Source organism: Orbicella faveolata, unplaced genomic scaffold (genome assembly GCF_042242905.1).
Source record: "Orbicella faveolata isolate gen_17 unplaced genomic scaffold, um_ofav_v1 contig_15, whole genome shotgun sequence".
Lineage (NCBI taxonomy): Eukaryota > Metazoa > Cnidaria > Anthozoa > Scleractinia > Merulinidae > Orbicella > Orbicella faveolata.
Window position 1 is genome coordinate 10,859,597 of NW_028301542.1, and position 20,174 is coordinate 10,879,770.

General features: G+C 41.7%; 1 protein-coding gene, 1 long non-coding RNA gene and 1 pseudogene across 4 annotated transcripts in view; 1 reads left to right on the forward strand and 2 right to left on the reverse strand.

The window, feature by feature from the left end:
- Window positions 1–625: 625 nt before the first annotated feature.
- On the reverse strand, window positions 626–16,242 carry LOC149113512 (uncharacterized; annotated as a pseudogene). Its single transcript, XR_016206855.1, has 3 exons — window positions 16,132–16,242; window positions 3,419–5,425; window positions 626–2,981 (listed from the first exon to the last, which is right to left on the reverse strand). The product of XR_016206855.1 is annotated as an uncharacterized LOC149113512 (transcript).
- Window positions 8,427–20,174, forward strand: part of LOC110060701 (uncharacterized) — a 35,730-nt gene continuing 23,982 nt past the window's right edge. For both annotated transcript variants that reach the window (XM_089288388.1, XM_089288389.1), the window contains exon 1: window positions 8,427–8,757. The gene's annotated coding sequence lies outside the window, so the exon portion shown is untranslated. The remainder of the gene's footprint in view (window positions 8,758–20,174) is intronic.
- Window positions 17,927–20,098, reverse strand: LOC149113513 (uncharacterized). The gene is made up of 2 exons (XR_016206851.1): window positions 19,896–20,098; window positions 17,927–18,053 (listed from the first exon to the last, which is right to left on the reverse strand). It is a non-coding gene; the product is annotated as an uncharacterized LOC149113513 (long non-coding RNA).

Genomic DNA, 20,174 nt, shown 5'->3' on the forward strand with positions numbered 1-20,174 from the left:
TTCTTCCGTTCTTGCCTACAACTGGCTTTATTTTAGAACGCGAATTAACAATTCTGTTTCCTCTTGAAAGACAGCCAAGAATAGCTAATTCTTATTAATCAGCAGCCAATTAAACCACTAATAATATACATGAAAAAATTACTCGATTCTGATTGGCTGAGAGCAATGCAGTTCAAGTGTAACACCAGTGTAAAAGGTGTAACACCGGTGCAAAAAGTGTAACACCAGTGCAAATTACACATCGTAATTCTGGATTGTGATTGGCTGAAAGACAGTTAGTCCAGACATTTTGTAATCGGACCTGCTACTAATTGCAACAGAAGCTTTCTCATCGTAAACCAGCTAGAAATAACCTATACATTAACATACTAAAAGTCTCTAAAGATTCAAGCGTGGGAAAGCCTCCAAATACGATCAACGTCTAACTCGCTTTCTGCTGCAACATGAAAGCGAGGCTATAAACAGGAAGTTGCTGTTTACGGCTGTTTTATTGGTATAAATCATGCCTTTCCTTTAAAATTAAGAACATACTCTTAGTACAATGTTTCCCGGGCCTTAATCTTAAAATAAAGACCCATAAAAGAACAACTTTTAAAATACTGAGTTATTCGAAAGTTTACATTTTCCAAGACACGTTTATCCCTTATCTTCACGCTAGAAATAGAGTCATTCTTGAATTGTAATCTACACATGCCATACAGGTAAGTCTTCCGAATCTTCACTTTCGTAGTCCAGGACGGTGGTAGAGTTAGTGCACGAAGACCCTTTGCACTGGCCACAGGCTGGAGAACACTGCATACCATTCTTACGGCAGATGCACCTCATAGTGCGGCAGTCAGACAAACAGTTGCATCTGATTAACTGTATAAGCGAGTCTGGCGTAGGCGGCAGGTCCGTCGCAACAGGAACCAATTGATCGCCAATTACTTTCCATCCCCAGTCCTCGATCAACATTTCTGCATCCTCCCCCTGCCACTGCTTTACTTGTAGACAGACGCGTACGCTGTGGAATCGGGCCGCTGCTGCACTTGGGGGGAGATTCTGTGGTTGTATATGAGATGTCTTTGTTGCAAGTTTCTCAAAGTACCGCTGATACCTGAGAGAGTCAAGACCAACCCCTGGCTTTCCACCGAAACGTTCCACGAGTGCTTTTTCACCTGCAGCAACAACGTCAGATACAGCCGAATGGCAGCTGAACGTGTTAGCTTGCTCTCTGAAGCATGGTACATTCTCAAATTTCTTTACCGCCGTTGCCTTGCCAACTCCATACAGGCGCGAAGTGATGTCGCAGCCGGTCATGGCGTGAAGAAACAGGAGATTCCTGCAAACCTACCTACCAAGCTGATCTTTGACTTTCTTCATATGCCAAACCCGTGCCCCTCTCGCGTTTGCCTTTGGCTCTGGTCTAAAATAGAGATCACAGCCATCTTCAGAAGCATGATAGCACAAGAGGACTAGCAAATCTGAGTCGTCCCCTACAAGAACCGTGGTCTTCGTTCAGGCAGACTCTATAAGTTGATCGGCGTCACCATCGGAGTGGTGTGTCACGCAGCCTGCATTCTGTAGAGCCTGAATCAGCATCACCAAAAAGCGTTGGTTGTTCTTGGGGTTAGAGAGAAAGTTATGTTTCTTTAGCGTGATGGACATGCTTTCTGTAAAGGTGACAGTGGCAGCAACCTTCCCTGATGCGCACCTCTGCTGTGTCATAGCTTTAGTTGACATTTCGTCATACCCGTCAAATACCACTATCGCTCTTCCGTATTTCCTACGCACTTAGCTGTAATACAAGTCGCACACTTCCTTGTAAGTTGGAGAACCTCCCCGCCACGGGACTCGGTGGACAAGGGCACCTCCATCCAACACATATTGAACATTTCCTTCGGGCTGCGTCTTGGCCTCTGGTGGAAGCTTCGCCCACAGTGCTTCCGCTAGCGCTGGTTTTTGTAGTTGTCTAAGCGTTAATGGGGAGTCGAAAAGAGATGTGGGATAAGTGCAGAGCTCGTATCGAAATAATTCCGCAAGTTGGGAGTTTTCACAGGCCATCATCAGTCGCTGAAATAAAAGTTGCGGGTCAACTTGTACTTGATCATTGTTAATTTTCACAGAGGACTTCGATGCCATAGTGATTGCTTGGGCACTTCGTTTGAATGTGTAATCCGTGGGGCTCTTCCCATTCATTGACGACAGAGTCTTCTCCCCGACACATTGGGCTTCATCAGCATTAACACTACTATCGGCATTTACACCATTCATGATGTTTCTTAGACTGTCACTGTCGGGAGAGAAAGAGTTATGCGCAGCCAGAGTACTGAGGGTGGTCATGGTGTCTTTCATGTCTCTTGCCTGTCTTGCCTTGGACATATCTTTGTTTTGCTCGCCCGAATTAAACTGTACTCCCGTCAACTCTTGCATGCCGTGATTGGTTTCGGCCCGTGCAGGCATAGATAATAGCCAGATAAGACGTTGCTGCTCCGTTAGGCCCCTTCCTCTTGTCAAGCCTCCGCTCGTCTTCAGACATCTCATAAGAACCTGCTCGATAACCCTCCTTCTTGCCACGTGAAGACCGGAAGCGAAGTTTCTGTAGACATCCGGATGTTTCGTTTGGAGGTCCGTCATCGACTGTAGGTATAGTCGAGCGCACTTAACGTACAAGTTGTGGCCAGAAGCAGCGAGATATGGCAGCATTCTTGTCAATGCCTCGAGGTGGAGTTCCCAATTAGCTGTTTGCTCTACCTTGATAAAGGAGCGCAATATGTCCACCATTTCTAGGTACTGAATCCAAAGCGCTGCAGTGCGGCTTCTCTCAGCGAGGACGTCTTTCTTTCTGCGTACGCATTCTTGAATCTCGCTCAGAACATCTGCTGTGCTTGCTTCTTCAGCTGAGACTTTCTTTCCTGTCACCTTATCAAACAATGCACGCGCCTCTTCAATCTTTGAAATTCCAACCTGCGAGTGGATGTCTTCAGGCATCGACTCCAAACAATGCTGGTGGCCAGCAATATTAAATTAAATTGTCTTATTGCATTTTCTCTTTATTTTAGCAACGCTTGTCGAAGTGAAAGAATTGACTTTAAACTGATACTTACTGTTATGAGTGCTTTCTGCATGAGGGGAGGCGATTCCTGACTCGAAAATTTCATCAGCTAATTCAGACGCAACAGTACTCTCATTACCTGAAATGATAAAATGTAAAATAATCTGATATAATTGCTGTCCACTTTGAGTGACATGTAAAAGTGTATCGTGTTGATTTTACCTCGCTGCTCAGTCTCATTGTCTCTATTCGCTGTATCTTCGCCGTTCGCATCGCAAATTATGGAATTTTCCTCAGAAACTACAAGATAAAAAAGTAACAAGAACACACAAAAAAAGACAATCAAACCAGATACGCTTTATAGACAAAATAAATGGCTATTACCTGTGTGTTGTAAGTGCGGTATGGGTACTTCCAGAGCTTCCGAATACAGCAGCGCATTCAAAGCGGCGTCCACGATGAGGTGCGCACGAACAGCCCGAGCAATTGCTTTTCCGATCATTATATGGCCTACCGCATTAAACGCATAAATCAGTTCCAGAACTTCTCGTAAACCGGACCCCGCCATCAGATGGCTAATACTTCAAGAAAGCTCATCCCCGCATGAAAAGCACCAAGACGCCCGATCACTTTGCGTAAATCGCTGTCAGCTGGTTCAGACTGTATTATGTCAAAGGCCTTTAACCACAGAGGCTGATCAAATATGATGATGGGATTGGCAATTCCGTGTTCCTTGGCATGCTCAGTTACAAAGTTCAAGGTGGAAGAGATACACGTGACATCGGTCGGATTCATATCAATCATGGGAAGGAACATAATTGAAGACTTGCCCTGGTGCCTTCCTTGGTGAACAGATTGCATCATGCCACTCCAAGATGGACGCGGGGTGCCAAACAGTTGAGATACCTTCCACGGGACGTCAAGATTAGAAGTGGGGTCTTCCGCTCGTACGAGAACCACGTCATTGTATTTGATCTCCACGTTCACCTGACTGGGTCCACATGGATGAATCTCTACTCTTCCAGTTGTCGAGACTTCTTCTGCAGTAACTTTGCGTCGTGGAACATTATAATTGTGTTTAGTACCAGGCGTAACAACTGCGATCATGCCCATACCGTGAAAGGTGTTATTTCCATTGAGTGTCCTAGAGTTGTGGTCAACATTGTCGGCCGCGTACTGAACAAACTCGCCATTAAAAGAGGGTATATTAGTTCCCTGGCTAAGCGCAGCATTCTGGTTGAACATTTGCACTTCTTGGTAAGATGAACAAAACCCATGGTGATGCAAGGTGTCAATAAGGAAGCGCGAGGCGAAGTTGTGGTGCAACTGAACTGCAAGCCCGATCTGTAAAGTTACGAAAACGACACGTGGCCGCGCAGCTTGAACAACGGCCTGCCCGATTGACGCTACCTTAAACGAATTATTTTTTTCTGAGACGAGAACTCCCAGAAATGCAGAAAGTGTGGCAGGAAGAAAGTGGACATGAGATTCGGCATCGGTGTCTATCGTGAGGTAGTTGCCACTTGAGGTCGCAAGTGATTTGAGGTCGTTTTTTATCAGCCTAGCTGCTGTTTTGATGACGTTCATTTTTTGTTCTTCTGTACGTAAAACTCTTGTAAAATTGCAGCGGCAGTGGTTCGAAAGGTTACAACGTTCGGCTTACCGTTAATGTCCGTTATCACGATCTTATCTCCAAAATACTCAAGAAGTTTGGTTTTCATGTGCTGCCGTCCGTAAGCTTCGCTATTTGTGTCACTCAAACATTCCTCTATTTTCTCCACTAGATCGCTCACTGTTATCTGCTCGTCGTCATTTTCTTCAAGAAACTTCGTTACTTTAAAAAAGGCCTCGCGTTTTTCTTCATCCTGGGGACGACCAACTTTCCTCTTTTTGACAGCCGGTTGCTCATCCCCTTCAAAAAAAAATTGGTAATTTTACACTGCAGGTTTGGTGGTAACCCGCTTCAGCAGCAGGCAAATCATGCACATTTAGAAGCCTTGCTCTTATCGTATCAGACCACTCGTGCCCTCTCTCTGAACAAATTTTCAATATCGTGTCGAACTCAACTTTGGTGCCACAAAAGAAACAGTCAGTTTTGAATGAGAAACACTGTTCTGCTTGGCGAGTTAGAGAGCGACGATTACTAGTTGTTTCAGACGTAAGAATTTCCTTGGCTCGCTTGATGTTACTTGGCAGACAATACTCTCGCCGGCAGTTTTGATGAACCTGCTGCCCAGGAACCGTAGTGATGAAATCATTTCGCTCTGTGCTCGCCCGATTTATTCCCGCGCTTCCCTTTTCTCTTAGTGTTACGACCTCGGCCTCGCCATCAAAGTTTTTTTTACAAATAACACACTTTTCTGTGTCATCCATAGTTGAGAATCTTGTTTTCTGAAATTACAGGCAGATCAGAAAGTGTAAAAGACATCAAGACAACGATAGATGAATAAAGAGCGCTTTTTGCACAAAATAAATCTCAATTCTATTTACAGCTTTGTGGTACTCGGAAACGTTTAGGTTGATTGCGTAAATGTGACTTATATTGGCTTTCTTGAATTTTTGTTAAAGTTTGGTTCTATTCTTGCCAAATTAAGTCTTCAGTGAAAATGAATTTCAGGCAAATTGTTTTGTGTTCAAAGTGCATTTATTGTTCGGATAAATTTTTATTTTAGAAAAGTTTTTCATTCAGAGATTTCTAAGTTATGAGAAAAAGATAACGTACAAAGTGCGAAGCGATGAGTAAAATATCGGTTTTTCGTGCACTGAGTTGAAACTCAATTTGGGATTCACTACTCAGGTCACAATGAATTTTTTTGAACTGCATTACCTTAGCACATAACATCCATGTTTCTTTTAGCTTAAAAACTTCTTTTTTATATTTCAACTTTGCTAGCTGAAGACAAATTCCTACGCTAAATACCTCAAACGGATAAGCAACAGCGCAGACGCTTTCTACAAGCTTTGTGTATTTTTATAGATTTAAGAATCTTATCTAAGCAATTAGCTGATCTAATCTGCATGTAATTGGACTTACCTATCAGGAAAACACGAAAAACTCTTTCTTTCTCTGCTAGCCCATGCTGCACGTGGCATTGAACTCAAGCGACACAGCAGATAGTACAGGCAGCCTCGCTTCCATGCTGCATTATATAGGGTTCTAAAAAACTTTTGATATGTTGTAGAAGACATGTTCCTTGACCAAAAGGCGTTAAAAAACCTTCTGTTGCAATTAGTAACAGGTTGACCTATTTTAGGCGATAAAATGCCTGGACTAAGTACGAAATTTTCGAAGCCAATGATATTGTGTAAAATGATGACGTAAATTTTGGGCGGAAACTTTGAAAAAAGTTTTCTCGAATGAGAAAAAAAAGGCTTCCAGAAAGGTCTTCCGGCACTTCCTCCACGCAAATATTCTCATGTTTATATTATTAATAAGTAATCATACGGTTTTTCTCGTTCAATTTGGAATTAATTAGCACTTGTGAGTTTTTCAAAAAGCTGAAATTGCACTCGCTGAAGCGGCTCGTGCAATTTCAGCTTTTTGAAAAACTCACTCGTGCAAATTAATTCCAAATTGAACTCGAAACCCTATGATTATCTATGCATAACAACAAATAACGTTATAGGACAAGCGATAATATAACTGTGTCTCGGGGAAATTACGTTTTGTCATCTCCTTAGAGTCCCTAGGCTCGATTTCCGCGGCTGACTTACAACGCATGCGCTGCATTTGACTGGGTTCTTTCGGTAACAAAGAAAAAGCTGAGAATTGCTGGGTTCTTTGCATCGTTACCTTTTCTAACATATCTTTGTAGTAAAAGACTAAAGCCATCAATACACTGCGTTCAATTCTGGAGAAAAATAATACGTATAGTGCGGGTGTTGAGTAAATAAAATGATCGCTCTATTGACGGCATATTTGTTTTTTGCAATCTTTGTGCACGCGCTGAATTGTATCAGCAAAAGCGCGCGCGAAAACTGTGTTCGGCCACCTTAATTCAGAAGTTATATATTGGGTAGCGTGATCATCACCCTTAGCGTGGTTACAAGTAGTGTTTAAAAAGCTATGTTAATAACTGATGAGTGAATTTGGGCACAGGAGAACGAAATTCCCATCTTCCAACGCCGTTAACACTTTTATCAGCTAGCAGCAATAAAATGGCGAGTTTTAAAAATTAACGCTATAAGCGAACGACGTTTCGACCGCTCAACGGCCATTTTCAAGTTCGGTAGAAGAATAAAATTACATGCATAAATATTTTGTTAATAACGCTAAAATATGTATATGGAACGATAGGCGAAACGACACAACAATAGCCTTTCTCTTCGCAGCTGACAAAAATAAAAACAAAGCTAAAGTTGCTTTGGCCTCTTCTAATAGTTACCTTGAGAATTCCGGGTTTAATTTGACGAGGAACAGCGTATTTTCTTCAAATTATCCTACTTGACGACACTCGACGAACTACGTGCAAGTTTCCATGCTGGACGCCGGCGACCCATTTGTGGCGCCAAATTAGAAGTTTGGAGATATAGACACAAAATGTTTCACATTTTTCACGCTTTACAATCTGATATGGTTTTGGGAATTATAAATCGCTTTTCGTGAGTGTTTGATACCATCTCCAGTGGGAGATTGTACGTTCTTGTTAGAGCAGAGTCCGGTTGATACTGGGATAAACAATATCGTAAATATTCTTTTTCTTTGGCCATCCTAACTTTATCGAATCGACATTATCACGGATAAACAAAACATGAAATGGCGCCTGGGAAGAAAATCGAATCGGGTTTATCACATGCTACCCCAATCGGTCAGACCACAATCATTCTTAAATAGAATTTCAAGCCTTAACAGTCTTGTCATATCTTCTCACTCTGTGCGCGAACTGTCATACCAATAGCTAAAACAAGACGCCAAAAGGCGATTCCGTAGGATGCTTTAGCCTGGCTAGGGAGCGTAGCATTGGAATGAATTGTGAAGTTGCAGTAAAGTGCCACGATTAATCAGTTAGATCAGCCATAGAAATCACTGTAGAAAGTCTTGAAGAAACGGTCACTGTGTTTGTAGTAGCCTGCGAACAGGCTCCCGTTTGGTTTTAGAGCGAGCTAGCCGAGTGTAGTCTAGGGCGAGCGGAACGAGCCGAGAGCGGTCTGGTGACGAGGGAGTGCACAGGGGCTTCCCCGGGTCCCACTCGCTTCGCTCGTGGATTCACGCTCCGACTCCCACTCGCTTCGTTCGCGGAATCACGTTTTCGCTCGCCGAATGTTTTTTTTCCGCCCTCGCTGGGAGCCTGTTCGCAGGCTATGTTTGTAGTGGAGAATAGGGTAGACGGAAACTCACTGTGCGAGAAGAGCCTCCTTCCCCGGCTCCTATTTTTTTCTTTCCGGGTGATCAACAAGATGGAAGGAGAATGTTATTATGCAAGAGCACGTGGCAGCAAGTGGCAGCAAGTGTCAGCAAGGCATTCTTTGGAATTTACAATTTGCCACCATCAGAGAAGTTAGTATGCTGTGACATTACACCACAGTTTATTTAAAACCGAATGACTGAAGCACGCAAAGATCACGACTATTACGTCATGTGCCAGGCGGCTTGGGGTCTGCCATGTGCTTTCGCATAACTACATAATTTTGCATAATTTGTGCGTAGTTCCCTTCGCGGCATGATACTCCATTCGGCATTTCACACGGCCCTTCGGAGATCGGCAATTCAGCTGGCAAACCAGGTAAGCAGAGATAAATAACCTGTGGCCTGGCCACAAAATTTATGAAGAAACGAGCATGGAATATTTCACAATGATCCTAATGTTGGTGAAAGATGACCGCGGAAAAGCGGAAAAGTATGTTTTTAGACGAAATGTTGTCACGTATCAGACGAGAAACATTCAGTCTTGATGGCTTACTGTATTTTGCGAAACGAAACGAAACGAAAGGAATGAACCTGTACTGAATCGAAATGAACATGTGAAGTATCACAACAGTCAGATTCCTCCGTGCGATAACTTAAACAAGGAATAAAACAGCGCAAGTGTATAATTTGTATTAAAATTCGAAGATATGCTACTTATGTTCTTCCAATTTTCGTAGACACAACTCGATGCGGTAATGATTTTTGAACAAAAGAGTTTGAGCCAAAAGGTTAGAAGTGCCCCGTTCGCAAATTACAGATCTGTATTTTGCGAAACGAGCTCTTCGAAGACTGTATTGATATGTAACTTATTTATTCCGATTCTTTAACACTTTTCGTAGATGCAACTCGATACAGCGATAATTTTTGAACAAAGAGTTTGAACTTGGTTAAGTTAAGGTTTACTATACAACCCGTTTGAGGCTACTGTTGTTATAGCCTGAATTTCAGCCGCCTCCTCCGATCGCTACGACCCAGTTCAGACGTCGTGCTTCCGCCGTGCCGAACTAAATTGCAATTAGGTTCGACTGTGGCACGGCAGGAAAACAACTTTGATTCAGACGTCGTGACAGAGTCGAACAAAATTCAGGATATACTGATGCCTCGTAACAATTCCCCTCCTAACTACCGGTGGGAAGGCAATCTCGCCAAAATACATTAATACAATTTATGAATTTTGTTTAGCGCGGCAGGAGCACGACGTTTGAATCGCTGCCGTGCCAGAGTCGTGTAGCACGGCAGAGCTTGTCGAACTTAATTACTTGCCGAACCAGGAGCCATAATCGGGGACGGAGACCGTAAGTCTTGGGATCCGCGCACACCCATGATATGGGACAATTTTTCTACTTTGAGAACAAATTGCGCCATCCCGACGTCATATATCCGCGAGGATCCACGCACATGTCGAGGGCTCTCGCGTGGATGTTGTCACGTTGCCTGATCAAATGGTGAGAGTGGCGAGATTCTCTTGCAGATTTTTCACAGCGATGGCAGGGAATAAGGCAGGGAATAAGAACCAGGGCTCTTATATGTAGTTTTATGCTCTGAGGTAATGGAAAGGGTGAGTTTTTTAGGGTCGAAAACAAGACTTCAATTGGCGCTGTGAATGAATAACAAGATCTGCTCACGCTAGTTATAAGCCTAGCATACGCTTTTGTATTTGTTCTGACTAAGAATATAGCACGAAAACTCTCTACTCTGGTATCGAGTTAATTTGTGAGTTTCTCAAACAATGGTTAATCATAACCAAAACCGGTTTTTGATGGTTCCTTTTTGTTTCTGCTTGCTTGGCGAGAAAGTAAAAGTTTTTGAGAGGAAGCTCATTTGCATAGTGCAGCGCGTGCTCTTTCAAGTCCGGAGTCGGTGTTTTCAATTGTCAACAAATCTTGACAAAGATTTCTTTTGTTATCTTTTGTGATGAGATGACATATTTTCAGCTAAGCTTTTAATATGTTCTAAAACATTTATCAACTTTAAACGTATCTAAATACTATAGAGATATTGTATGAGTTCGGTGTACGTTTTCACAGGAAAGTTGTCATGTTTACTGACTGTACAAAACGAGCATCGCCGGGCGCTCTAATTCATCGACAACAGCAGGAGCCATAATCGGGGACGGAGACCGTAAGCGCGCGCCATTTCAAGTATTGGGGTTGTCCCCATGATATGGGACAATAATTCTATTTTTAGAACAAATTGCGCCATCACCTGCGGCACACGCGCGTACATGCTGCGAGGATTTCTGCGGATGTCGCGCGGGGAAAATGGCGTCCGAAATTCCCGAAATTTTTCACGTTTTTGGCCCACAACTCAACGCGTTTACGTTTGTTGGAATTTTGCTTAATTAAGTATCTTCGTCGTAAGCTGCTGCAGTTTGAGTGAAGTAAGACTGTGTCCAATTTAGGTATGTTCCGCTTTAAGCTTATATATATCGCTGACCAAGTTGTGTTCCGACGGATGCTTCTTTTACATGAGCTGTACAATAACCCACTTTAAATTTCACATATGTTGAAGATTAACAGCTTTTCCATTACAAAGCAAAAAACTACCTGGATATATTTCGATATAGCAGAGCTTCAGGACTTCATGGTTTCCTAGCTCCTCTTACCACACGCTTGCGAGGAATTTGCCAGTCTATCGCGACCGAAAAGTAAAACAAAATAATTGCTAGTCAAAGTTTCGCCTGAATTGTAAGCAACGCTTGATGTTTCATCAAGGCCCACTAACTTTACGTCCGTAGATACTGCTCAGTTTTATTCGTGTAAAAATCCAGTAAATTCTCTGTTGTCGATGAATGAGAGCGCCCGCCGATGCGTGTTTTGTACAGTCAATGACAAATTGGACCTCCGCCGCCGCACTTTCGTACATCGAACTCACACAATAACTCTATAGTTTTTGAATATGTTTAAGATTGATAAATGTTTACGAGCATATTAAAAGCTAAGCTGGAAATATGTGAATAAAGCAGAAATAATCAGCAAAGTCACAATGACGCTTTCTTTAATCAACTTGGAATAACGATTTCGATTTTGTTGATCGAGTTATCAAAACTCCTTGTCTATTTTCATTTTCGCAGTGTAAAACTTCACTATGCTTATGTTGAAGAAACACACATGATGTTAGTAGCCTTTTTTGCGTTCGTGAAATTTGTTGTGGCATCTCAGCACAAAAGATGACGAAAGAAATCTTTGTCAAGATTTGTTGACAATTGAAAACACCGACTCGGACTTGAAAGTGCACGAGCTGCACTATGCAAATGAGCTAATTGTACGCGTCAGACTTTCCTTTCAAAAACTTTTGCAAACTCACTAAAGAAGCAGAAACAATAAGAAACCATCAAAACAGGTTTTGGTTATGATTAACCATTGTCTGAGAAACTCACAAATTAACTCGATACCAGAGTATGAACAAACGCAAAGTCATACGCGTGAGCTTACAACAAATACGAGCAGATATTATTCATTCCCAGCGTGAGATTAAAGTCTTGTTTTCGACCCTGAAAAACCCACCTTTTCCGTTAGCTCAGAGCGTAAAACTACATATAAGCGCCCTGGTTCGTATTCCCTGCCTTATTCCCTGCCATCGCGGTGAAAAATACGCAAGAGTATCTCGCAACTCTCACCATTTGATCACACAACGTGACAGCATCCACGCGAGAGCCCCCGACATGTGCGTGGATCCGCGCGGATATATGACGTCAGGATGGCGCAATTTGTTCTAAAAATAGAAAAATTGTCCCATATCATAGGTGCGCGCGGATCCCAAGACTTACGGTCTCCGCCCCGATTATGGCTCCTGACAACAGACAATTTATTGGATTTTTACACAAACAAAACTGAGCAGTATCTACAAACGTAAACTTATTGGATCTTAATAAAACATTAAGCACTGCTTGCAAATCAGGTGAAACTCAAACTTGCAATTTTTTTTTTTTTCACTTTTCGGTCGCGATAGACTAGCGAATTCCTCGCAAGCGTGTGGAAAGAGGAGCTAGGAAACTATGAAGTCCTGAAACTCTGCTATGTCTAAATATATCCAACTAGTTTTTTGCTGTGTTATGGAAAAGCTGTTAATCTTCAACATATGTGAAATTTAGAGTGGAGTAATGTACATCTCTTGTAAAAGAAGCAGCGGAACACAACTTGGTCAGTGATATAAGCTTAAAGCGGGACGTACCTAAATTCAACACTGTCTTACTCCACTCAAACTGGAGCAGGTTACGACGAAAATACTTAAGCAAAATTCCAACAGACATAAACGCGCTGAGTTGTGGACCAAAAGCATAAAAAATTTCGGGAATTTCGGACGCCATTTCCCCCGCGCGACATCCGCAAAAATCCTCGGAGCATGTACGCGCGTGTGCCGCAAGCGATGGCGCAATTTGTTCTAAAAATAGAAAAATTGTCCCATATCATAGGGACAGTCCCAATACTAGAAATGGCGCGCGCTTACGGTCTCCGTCCCCGATTATGGCTCCTGGCCGAACTTAATTCAAAAGTTTGATTCAGACGGCGTGCTTCTGCCGTGCTTTTGTCGAACTTAATTCCTGAATTTAGTTCGGCACGGCAGAAGCACGACGTCTGAACTGGGCCTAAGTTCACTCGGGGAGAGAGACGTCGTCTGAAAGGGCTGTTCCGAAAACGTGGAGTGCGGAGTGCGGAGTGCGGAGTGCGGGGTGCGGGGTGCGGGGTGCGGGGTGCGGGGTGCGGGGTGCGGGGTGCGGGGTGCGGGGTGCGGGGTGCGGGGTGCGGGGTGCGGGGTGCGGGGTGCGGAGTCTAACAAAAAAAAATTAAAAGACAAAAATTAAAAAAAAATGGAAATAAAATAAATTTAAAAGTGAATTAGAAGAATAATTAAATGCATAGATAAACTAGAAATAGAAACTTAAGAAATTAAAATAATAATTATTAAAAAATTCACACCGCCTGAAGTGGCCTGTTCATAATCGCGTATATTTCATTCAGTCCAAATGGTATATTCAACGCTCGATTTTCATAGCTTGCAGTTCACTTTTAGGAAAACAAAGTAAAGGATCAGTCCAGTTTTAACCATGTCTAGAAAATGTGAGAAATTACACCTTCGGTTTCCCTGGAAAGCCTTGTTGCCTCGAGACGATAGGGTCTAAAAGTACTTACGAGTGACCACGAATGGCCACGAATGATACAGCAAAGAAACGTGACCACGAGTGACCACGAATGACCACGAATGACGACGAGTGACCACAGCTGACCACGAGTGACCACGAGTGCGATTACATCAAAAAATGTCAGTAGTGTTATGAAGACGTCATTGTGACGTCGTTGCAAGATCATTTCATCACGATAATAACATATGCACCAAACTGAAGCTATTTACTGGTGTAGTAACCAAAGATTGCAGCAGTGGCTGTGCGTTCATGATTCCATTGTTCAGTTCCTTTGCAAATAGTGGCTGTTGAGTTTATGTTCTTTCAGGCTCATCATGTTACCTTTTTCATTTGTGAAAGCGAAGAAACATCCGAGCGGTTTTATCAAACGAAGTGAGCCTCGAAACTTCAGGCGCGGACTATGTATGTATTTTCTGAACTCCGAGCTACAAAACATTCATGCTCAGTTACTTGTAGTCGAAAATCACAGCGCCAAACTGTAACTAGCGCTTTGCGTTATTCATACGCACTGCGATTGGATCTAATTAATATAACTCGTGACTGCGTGCACGCACTCATGTTTTATTTGCCCCTGCTACAGTACAGGGAGGACAAATCGGTGAACACGGTCGTCCCAAAAAATTTTGAACGCACTGGACTAGGATTGCGTTACACCACGTGAACGCAACTAGTTTAACTAGGACACGTCCGATGAGTTTTAGCGACTCAGTTTAGAGGTGCATCTCCTTTATGTCTTCCCCCTACTCCTTTGGAGGTGTTCACAAGCGTGGCATGTGGACTATAGATTGCAGATTGCATATCATGGAATGAAAGGGAAATCCAAAATATGAAAATAAATTGAAAAATAGATTTTGCGAGTTGTAGGTCGGCAAATGGCTATGAGAAGTTGTCAGGACTCAAACGTTCTCCCGAGTTGTGTAAATTGCCCAAAGGCCGTGATTTGTGGTCAGAATGGTTTATTCATTACTAATTTAACATTTTTCATTTTTGAAAACAAGATGCCGTAAATTCGAGCAATTTAAAAACAAAAAAAACAAATGCAAAGTAAAATTTTTGGTGATGCGCTCTTTGAATTTAAACTATGTTTTCTCAAGAAATATTTGTTACAAGCGTTGGCGTTCTGAAATTGAACGTTCAGTTTCGAAACCAAAATTTAAAGAAATGCTTCTCCTGGAAGTTTATAGTTTCTTACAAGTTTAAAAAAAAAGAAAAAGAAAAAAAATGAAAAATAGTAAGATAAAAAATTTGGATGGACAAATAAAGAAACAATTAAATACACAGGTTAATTATAAATTGCACTTTGAGAAAACAAATTCTAAAGATAAAATATTTTCCCAAAACGCCATTTAACTGCACAGCACCGCTTGTCTCGCCAATTCCACGTGCAACTGCGGCCATGTATTTTTTATCTGGCATGGACTTTGACACTATGATATATCTGTCTGTAAAACCTCGTTTGTCGATGAAAAACGATGATTTTAGCAATAGACAGAGGTTGAAAGTCAGCTAGTGAAACCATTTATTTAAAGTATATATATATATATATATATATATATATATATATATATATATATATATATATATATATATATATATATATATATGTCTGAATTTATGAAAACCGTGTTAAAGACTTTGCACCAAAATAGCGGGCATGTTTTTGGAAAATCGGTTAGAAAATGTACATAAATATGGCCATGTCGCACCGAGAGTGCTATCTACCTCGTGTACTCTTGACAGAGTCCATACCATGCCTATACAAGCCTTTGAAGTCGCTACAAATGAGTCGAACGAGCCAAACAAAGCTAAATTAGAGCTTACATTGATCATTTGGTTCGCCGCGGCACTAATTTAGACAGGCTTAACCTCTTCGATTTCACCTTAATGACCTCACTATGTCTTTACTGTGGGTTAAATTAGCCAGTCACGCTAACAAGAGCATGGTAAGCAGTGGAATCGATTATTTACCTCTATATTTCAGCCAAAAAGTAGCCGTTACGTGACATTTCATCTCAATATCTGACCGGATTCGCAAAAACATAGCCATAGAATTTGACTTGTCACTGATAATCTTGCTACAATTCTGTCCCCGAGCTAGCTTTCCACGAGGCTTATCGTAGCTCAAATAGCAGCAAATAACTCTCCTGTATGCCTTTTGAGGCCAGGAAGACTAAATTCACCGTCTTTTCGTCGAATCATGAATTGTACAATTTAATTAAGAGTGCTTTTAACATGAAATTGGAGTCTAAATCAACACGAACGTACAGATATCAAAACCGCGGCGGAGAGCCAATCTATTGCTTTCTAAAGGCCTGCATCGTCCTAAATGGACTGAACAAGAGCTTCCTACATCGAGAATCGATTGAAATTCAGACAAACTAGGCCATAGTTAGCAGTAAGCGAACACTCAACATGTTGTCGTTACGTCAATTATCGCCCGGAAGCCACGCAAATAAATTTCTTCCGCGCTAGCGAATCACAGACAGTTCTGATACTTAGCTAAGCCGAGAACGCCTAAAATTGATAAAACAAGGAAATTCTACTCACGATCAGCGCTTGAACTCATGTTCTTCTCTCTCCTCGTTGCCATGTTTTGCTGGCAAATAGCAATGTCCCGGATGTACTTCAATTTTGTCGAGCGCGGAATGGCACATCAGATTTCAACATTTTTTTTCTAAGTCGTTAGCTACATCAAAGTTCAAAGCAAATGACGCCAACAGCAGCTAGAAATGTCTAGTCCATTGCACCTCTAAGCCCTAAATTGATGTGGCGAAAGAGTTTTGCTGTCTAAAGCAAGCACAACATTATCGCCACAGGGCAAACGGCCCTCTGTTACGGGACTAAATGTGACCCGTACAGTTTACACATCTCCTCAGGCCCGCCTCACGTACGATAATGGACGACGCTTACTAGCAAATCGTTAGACTTGGGCCTTCATTGGACTTAATGATGTCCTCGGGCAGACTTCCTTTAGACAGCAAATACAGAACGCTAATCGGTCGCTCCTTGTCGGAGTCACCGCGCGAACTGAATTCAGACGAGTGTAGCCTGGGCTAAAATTCACGCAAATTGAAAAGGGGGTGGGGGGGGGGGGGGGGTGGTCGATAAATGATGAAAAAAAAAATACCTAAATAAATGAAACATGCGGCAGGGAGTTTCTACATTCCATGCTAGGTAAGATTTACCAGTTGCTGTCATAGCGAAAGCAGAAAAAAAAACGACTAAATCAAAAAACACTTGATTCAGTCTTTAACACCGTTTTCATAAATCCAGACATATATATAAATTCTTTTTTTGAGTACAACGTATTTCGTACAGCGCTCAACTCAATCGATTGAGGAGCATCAACTATAACTTCAGAGAAGTTCAGGTCTCACGAGTAATCATCGTTTTATTGCTACAGAACTGTTTCGTATGGTAGTTAAATACGAAAATCTGAATGGTTGCTATAGTAGCTGCGTTACATTCAGGCTATTTGAAACTGTTCGAAGAGTTGCTAGGTAACGAAAACATGATATAAGAGGGATTACGTGTCGTTATTTTAAGTTACGTTACTCTAAAGTTCCGAAGTACATATCGGTTTCTGTGGGGGCATGAACTTGCTAATTCGTCTCTTCTGTTGAGGCTACACAGTCCTTTTTTACAAATGATTATGAACTTTTCATTCAGACAAAGGCTACATTTTTTGCTAATGTTGCTGTAGGGTTTACTTCCAGCTTTCCAATTTCAACAGTTCAGTCGTTAAAATTGCCTGATGAGTGTGGTCCTTGTACCATACGAAACAGTTCTGTAGCAATAAAACGATGATTACTCGTGAGACCTGAACTTCTCTGAAGTTATATATATATTAAAGTGAAGGCGTCGAATGCACTCTCATAATCTTTGATTACTACTAGTCTCACTATTTTTCAGCGCTGAAAAAAAATTTTCAAGGTTTTTGTTTGAATTTCATCAATCAAATTGCGAGAACTTTAGGACGCGCAGTTGACAAAACACGTTCTAAAAACAATGGGATATTCTAAAACGCGATTTCTGGAACAAATAAAGGAAATCGGCTAAATTTTTTCCAGATAAAATTAACAAATCTGGCATTAAATGCCCTTTTTGGCTATTTTTTTGCCAGAGTGGTAAACATTTTGGCACAATTTTGCATTAAGTCCTTAAATTTTGCCACGAGAATTGTTAGCTTGTAAGAAATGGGTAAATAACTGAAAACTTTACCAGGACCGGAGCTTTGAAGACAGCTACGGTAAAAATGTCACGAAAAGTTAAGATTTTTGCCAAGATCTAGTTGCAAGAATCAGCTTAAAAGAGGAGTTTTCTGCAAGGAAGGCAACAAATATGGTAAAAAGTAAGCCCAAATGTTTATTTTTGGTAAAAAGGTTGTGAGAGGCAGGTTTTTCTTGGCAACAGAAAGATACATCAATATACAACAATAGTACTCTTCTCTCTTTGAACGAGACATGGACCTGGAAATTAAAGAAACAAAATACATCAACGCAGCTGGTTATACATACACTTACTCTAGTTCTCTAGCTCTTGAGCACTATTTTGGTTCAAGTAACAATTAATCTAATGATCTATTCACCATCGAAATATTTCAGGTGCCATTTCAAAATGAGGTAAAGCCATTTCCTAAGAAAGGTTAAAAAGACTAGTTCTGTTGGAAAAAGTTCAAATTCGCTAACAAAAAAAGTCGAACTGGAAGATACCACTTCCCGGGTGTCACTTCCTTTGAACGAGCTTTTGACCAGAGCTCAAGAAGCGGTATAGTCACCTTCTGAACCGTTTGGGGCTGCGAAGGAGACTAGGAGCAGTACTAAAATATTATAGTTTTTTTTTTTTTTACGCTGTGGCTAAATGACCGGCAGCCGGTCAAGGTTTTCAAATCACTAAATGACCGGCAGTGTCATATCGTTCTCAAATTTACGGAATAAAAGGAACCCATCCAATTCAAACTATCATATGTCGATTAAGAACAGCCAAGCGATCCAGAAGAGCTGTATAGATCGCAGGTATAACGCTTGGTTAAAGCTCGTCTCAGAGAGCGAGACCATGGTTTGTGACACTTAGGATTCTTTTTGGGTCGACTACCGGTCACGGTTTTCAAATCACTAAATGACCGGCAGTCGCATATTTTTCTCAAATTTAAGGAATCGTCACCGGCAGTCGACCCAAAAAAATCCGAAGTGTCACAAACCATGATCTCACTCTCTGAGCCGAGCGTAAACCAAGCGTTATACTTGCGATCTGTACAGCTCTTCTGGATCACTTGGCTGTTCTTAATCGACGTATGATAGTTTGAATTGGATGGGTTCCTTCGATCCCTTAAATTTGAGAAAAATATCGGACTGCCGGTCATTTAGTGATTTGAATACCGTGACCGGCAGTCGACCCAAAGAAATCCTAAGTGTCACAAACCATGGTCTCGCTCTCTTAGCCGAGCGCAAACCAAGCGTTATACTTGCGATCTATACCGCTTTTCTGGATCGCTTGGCAGTTCTTAATCGACGTATGATAGTTTGAATTGGATGGGTTCCTTCGATTCCTTAAATTTGAGAAAAATATGAGACTGCCGGTCATTCAGTGATTTGAAAACCGTGACCGGCAGTCGACCCAAAAAAATCTTAAGTGTCACAAACCATGGTCTCGCTCTCTTAGCCGAGCGCAAACCAAGCGTTAGACTTGCGATCTATACAGCTCTTCTGTATCGCTTGGCAGTTCTTAATCGACATATGATAGTTTGAATTGGATGGGTCCTTTCGATTCCTTAAATTTGAGAAAAATATGAGACTGCCGGTCATTTAGTAATTTGAAAACCGTTACCGGCTGCCGGTCATTTAGCCACAACGTTTTTTTAATTGATCTACAGCGCAGTGATTAATTAAATTATATCGAGTCGTACTGTTAAAATGGCCAATACACGTAGCAGAAAGATTAATTATAAAATATTATGCTTTTCGACAATATTGACCGTTGAAACTCTTTTAGGAGACCACACCGCGGCCCCAGGTAACTACAATTCGACGTTTACGGCAAACGGCAAAAAAAAATTGCCTCTTTGATTTTGTAGAGTTTTGTGGTCTTTTCTTCAAATATATCACACAAAAATAGCAAAACGACTCCCAATATTCACCTCAAATACAAATCTACATATCCTCAAATACAAATCTATAAAACGCACAAACAGCTAAGACAGACGGCCTAAGTTTCACCTTTGCCGTTCGCCGCGTAAACGCAATGCGTTATCTCACTGATGAACTAGGTCAATAATAGGTTTCAGGAGATCGGGCGCGATTCATTCCACTTACTTGCACACAGATGTTTTGCCTCCTAAACTCGGCAGTACCTTTGCATAGGTCCCATCGTAACAACCAAAATAGAGCAGACCTCCTTCCTCGAAGCTACCGCTCTATAAATCGTTCTTTGCCCTTTTGGCGGATTGCAATACGTGATTCCGTTAAACCGCAGTGACATTATCTCACTGACATTTTGGGCGTGCTATTGTTCAGGTTTCCGTAAAGGCCTAGTAATTAGGAGCAGCTTCATTCATTTACATGTGTCAGTGTGCTTTGAATAACAAGGCATAT